The sequence below is a fragment of the Coptis chinensis genome, chromosome 2 (genome assembly GCF_015680905.1).
Source record: "Coptis chinensis isolate HL-2020 chromosome 2, ASM1568090v1, whole genome shotgun sequence".
Taxonomy (NCBI): Eukaryota; Viridiplantae; Streptophyta; class Magnoliopsida; order Ranunculales; family Ranunculaceae; genus Coptis; species Coptis chinensis.
In genome coordinates this window covers 82,085,211-82,090,924 of record NC_141457.1, presented here as the reverse complement: position 1 = coordinate 82,090,924, position 5,714 = coordinate 82,085,211, and positions in this window count along the sequence as shown.

The window sequence follows — 5,714 nt, the reverse complement described above, 5'->3', positions numbered from 1 at the left end:
GAAGTTGAGGCTTTGTGACTTCAGATTGGTGTGATGTACCTACCACATTATGTCCCAACCAGTGGAGCACAACAAGTTGATTCTGTTTCAAAGAGCGTTGAAGAACCATGTGATGTGTATTTTCGACGTCGCCATGAGATACGGTAGCTCGCAGTAAAGTTTTTGCGGAATCAAATGATGACTCTTGAACAAGGGACTCCTGGGTTTTTATTGGGATTTGAAGTATGTCTGGAGATCATTTCCTTATTCAATTCCAATCGTTGTCCATAGGCATTGAAGTAGAATTTTCCATCTTCATATCCGCTTAAATTGGTAGAACATCAAAACCAATTCCTCGGAATAACTAGCTGCTGAATGATATAGAAGAGGCGCCCATCCGCGACGTATGATTTCGATTGTCAAAATAAGGAGAAAACCGCCCTTCTTGAAAGTTTTTAGGTGGTCTTTCTCTGCTTATTTTTTTTGGTTGGTTGAGCCATTCTTGAGGAAGGATAGTGAAAATTGTATGAATAAGAATGGCTTAAAAAGAAGAGATTTATAGGCAATCTATGAGGCTATACCAATCTGGAGTCCAAGTGTATTTAATGACCCATGTGATTATGAACGAAGATCATAGGGGATCCACAATAAAGTCTTTGTCATGTCGGATATCCAAATACAATTAATGAGATGGTTTAATGTTTAGAAAATACGGAGGAAAGTTTCACGGGGGTAGTTAAACTTACACGTAATTTCAGAAATGATGATCATAACTTCAAGAATAGAATATGGATAGAATAATCGAAATGCATGTGTGACAAGTGTTATGTGTACCTTATAGCGTCTTGTGATTTTCTCGAACACTATGTGTATCCATTAATTATTTTGGTGAGTTTTGGATGGCCTTTCTTTGTTATGGTTTGTTTATTTATTTACTTATTATTATTATTATTATTATCATTTTTTATTATATATATATATATATATATATATATATATATATATTTTTTTTAGAGAGGAAAAGACAACTAATATACACAAATATTTAATCTGAACTTCTCCATTTAATCGTAACCCGCACAAATGTGTGAGAATTATTTAACACACCATACTAATATACAAAATGAAAAATGAAAAAAAAAAAAAAAATACATAGATCTAGATGTTCCGGATCATGTTGTGCATGAGTAACAATAGAATAATGATAAACACTGTTATCACAATTAATGTGATAGCCCATTCAGCGTTGCTCCTTTTCCCATCGCCTATTTTATTCATTATGTTCAAGAAATTGAAAATTTGTGAAGAAGAATGTGTGAAGAGTGAGAGAAGGAATGAGTGAAAGTGGAAAGGAGAGTTGTATTTATAACTTGATTTCGACCGTTGGGCATCGACCGCTTGGATCATCCGTTGGGTTCGACCGTTGGGCTTTGAGAGTAGGCCCAATGAATCAAGGAGCAAACTCATATTTTTAAAAGTACTATATTAAGCATAACATAAATAATTTCTCATTCAAACCGTGCGGAGATACAAAATTATGAGAAATCAACCGATATACAATAATTTAGCACTAAAAATAAAAATGCAATGCATAAAGGGAAATAAATGACATAGTCATTTCTAAACCAAAGGAAATAAACAACTCTCGTGAATCCTCCCAGTTAGCGTAAGATGAACCCGGGGTTTCTACGTCTTCCCACGCGAACTTCAGCCGAAATGACCGGTCGGAATGTGGCCTATAGACTGTAGAAGAATCGATCTTGAATTGGAATGCTGATTTGCCATCATCATTCTCGGAATTGGCCTTGGCGATTTCTCATTTCTTGCTGGAAGTCATTCGGGGAAGTAATCATCTCTTCCTGGCGAAGAAACATCCTGCGCATACTAGAATTCATGTTCCTCAAGGCATCCATAGGAGTATTGATTCGGCGCATGGTATCTTCATTAAAACAGTCTGGTGGTGAAAGAGGAGGAGGAGGTACGTTATCATGCTCAATGTCATCTCTAGCTACCGGTCCCAATGGTCTAAAAAACAAGTCTCAAAAATTCCAAAATTCTCGAAAGACCTTGTTTCAATGAAAGGAGTAGCGATCGAACCCTAAGTTAAGCATAAGCCGAAAGTAACAAGTACAAACAAAAGAGGAGCCGACCGCTTGATGCGGTCGTAAGAATATGGCCCGTGAAATGGACCATACGAGAAAGTGTGCTTCCTCTCTGTAGGATCCACAGCCGAGGTGCAAGAAAGTCTTGTTCACGTCGACATCTTTGAAGTTCCAATGACATTGCACGCCAGCCATTGAGTGGCCACGGCTAATTGGTTACGCCGGCGAATCTTTGGTACACGCAGCCGAGCGGTGTTGTACTCCCCACCGAAGCGTGTCAAACATCAAATCCCTCGTGGTCGGATACTCGACAATAACAGGGTCGGGCTATCGAGTTAATCGGAATCTGCTTGCGGTATTCAAATCAACTCCAGCGTGAGTTAACGCGTTCAACCCATCCGCCGCATCCAAAATTCGCCACCCGAAAACCTCCATTGTTGTAAAATTTCAACACCAATTCTTGAAATATTGAGCTGGAATTGATGCAATAGATATTCCCACTCTCTACTAGCAATTTCCTCATCGAAAAATGGGTGAAACATCCCTAATTGTAGAGATTTGTGAAATTTCTCTCAACTGTGATTCTCCTTCGTGCTGCCATAGCGCGTTGTAGATTAACTTTGATGGTGCAAATAGCAAGAGGAGGTGGAGGAGGTGGTCTTTGGAGGAAGGGGGGTGAGGTTGGTGGAGTTTGCACTTTAGCGTCTTGTGGGTCGAATTCAGCAGTGGTAGGTCGCTGCCAGTGGATTATTAAGGGGACCAAGATCCGATTTTTGTGGAAGAAGAAATGAGGGGGGTGGACGCGTGGGTGCCCCGCGCGTGGGCTTTGTACCCGGATTATTGATTTTGGCCCAAGTACAAATGAATTACAGAAATTCCCCTTATGCCCCGAAATGTTCCGAAATTTCAAACGTGGAAATTCGATTCGTTTCAACTCCAAATTGAATGGATGAGATATCAAAACGATCAACATTAAAAATGCCATCCACTAGAATATGAAAAAAAATCACATTCAAACATTTTTTTTTTTTTTTTAACAATCTTTGGTTTTTATTTATTTACACTTTTATATACAAATGTACAAGTCGAGAAGAACGTGTCAACAACACCGAAATCCAAATAAAACAACACATCATAACAACTTAACTCGAGGCAACTTTCATGTCGGCTCAAGGCAAACCCAATCCAGCCCGACCGCGGGCTTAACCTTTATGTTTGGGGGCCTAGGGTTGGGATGATACCATCCCCGACCAATGTGCAATGGTCTAATAATAATATTGCCCTTAGTACATATGGTATAGCCTCAAACCGCCCCGAAATAGTCAAATAGAAAACTGATCGGGGTTGGCCTGGTGGAATCCATTGCCCGTACGAACTAGGAAATGTCCGATGGTGCATATCACGACTCTTTTTGGGCACCATCTTTGGGTGCTAATAAAAAAAACGAGTATATACATGTTGAGTCTTTTAACGTCCGGATCCTCAAGACGAATGTGAGTCTTTTAACGTTAGATCCTCAAGCCGAATGTGAGTCTTTTAACGTCGATCCTCAAGACGAATCCCAACCCAATGGGAGCAACGGGGCGAGCGAAGTTTATCCCGTTGAGCTGGTGTCGGATAATAATATACCTTATACCGCTCATCTCGGATAAAAGATCAAGACACAGACGAAAGGAGTTTGGCAGTTCATACACCACCCCATCCTTTTTAAACAAATTAAACTTTTCGAGCAAAAAAGTACTACGACCATTACCAATTCGAGATGGGTGAGATTTGGACCAAATGATGAGTTGGAGTTCGCGAGGAAGAGAATAGAAAAGGGAGGAGAAAGAAGGAGTTGAAATTTTTGGTACCCATTATTTTCACGGAGGCACGTTTGCTTTCGATTATCGAAGACATTTATACTTAGTTACGAAATAGAGTTTTTGTGGACTAAGGTTCCGTGCTTTGCAACCACACACTCTAGGGATTTTTAGAAAAGAAAATAGAAGAGGGCCCGGCTACCCTAATGGCATACTTTTCTGTTTAAATACATGGAACGAAGTACACCAAATAATCTATTAGTCCGCATAGTAGACCGGATCATTTAGAAAAGTCTCTTCGACATCCGGAGAGCGCAACTCATGATAATGTTTAAAGGCGGCCATTTACTTGAAATTCGCTGCCATCATTTACGTTTTTCACAGAGATAGCCCCATAAGGGGTGACAGGCGAGAGACGAATGAAAGGACCGGACCATTGAGTTTTAATTTTCCCCGGAAAATGTGTAATCTTGAGTTGTACATCAAAACTTTTTGACCGACTTTGAACTCTTTTCGCAATATGTGCTTGTCATGCACTCTTTTCATGTTGGCTTTATAGGATTTCGAGAGATCATAGGCATCAATTCGAATTTCCTCAAGCTCATTTAACCTGTAATTTTCTCTTTTTGTACTGCCACGTTAGTGTTATAATTGAGGCTTTTGATGGCCCATAGAGCGGTGCTCAAGTTCAACCGGCGGATGACAAGGTTTTCCAAAAGCGAGGCGATCGGAGACATCCCCATAGGTGTCTTAAAAGTCGCTACAGATGCCCACAAGGCATCGGATAATCGTAGAGACCGATCTTTCCTAGATGGATTGATAGTTTTTCCAAAATGGATTTTATTTCTCGATTAGAGACTTCTACTGACCACTGGTTTGAGGATGATACGGAGTTGCCACTTTGTGCGTGACTCCATATTTCTTTACTAATGATTCAAAAATTTATTGCGAAATGTTTTCCCGTCACTAATTATAGCTTTTGGAACACCAAATCGAGAGAAAATATTTTCTTTACAAACAAAGCGACCGTTTTATGATGCGTTAACCGCGACATGCCAATGCCTCAATCCATTTTGACACATAGTCAATCGCTACAAGTATGTATATGAAGCCATGAGAATTTGGAAATGGACCCATGAAGTCGATGCCCCATACATCAAAGATTTCCACAATTAGAATGGGATTTAAGGGCATCATATTGCGTTGAGTAATCTAACCTAAGGCTGGCGATTGCATGCTTTGCAATGCTCATGTGCATCTCTAAACGGTGTTGGCCAATAAAACCACATTGTAGAACCTTGGCGCGCAGTTTTCTTACCACTAAAATGACCACCACAAGATTGTTCATGGCGGAAAGGATAACACATCGTTGTGTTCCCGGTCGAAATGCAACGGGCGGATTAGTTGGTCCGAACAATACTTGAAAGAAAGTAGGGATCATCCCGAAAATAGAATTTCACAGTGGATAAAAACTTTTTCCGGTCATTCTGAGACCAAGATAAAGGAACTTCCTCGGTAACTAAGTAATTTACTATGTCTGCGTACCAAGGGGCGAAAAATAGAATTACAAGTGTTCATCCGGAAAGGAATCCGCGGATAGGTTCGATGATCGATTATCAACATCACCGACAAGTCTTGACAAATGGTGCGCAACCACATTTTAAGCTACCTTTTTATCTCTAATTTCGAGTAAACTCTTGCAAAAGGAGAATCCATCGGATCAACCTTTGTTTTGCATCTTTTTTTCGCTAATAGATAGCGAAGTGCCGCATGATCGGTGTAGACAATAGTTGGAGAACCCACTAGGTAAGGATCTAAACTTATCTAACGA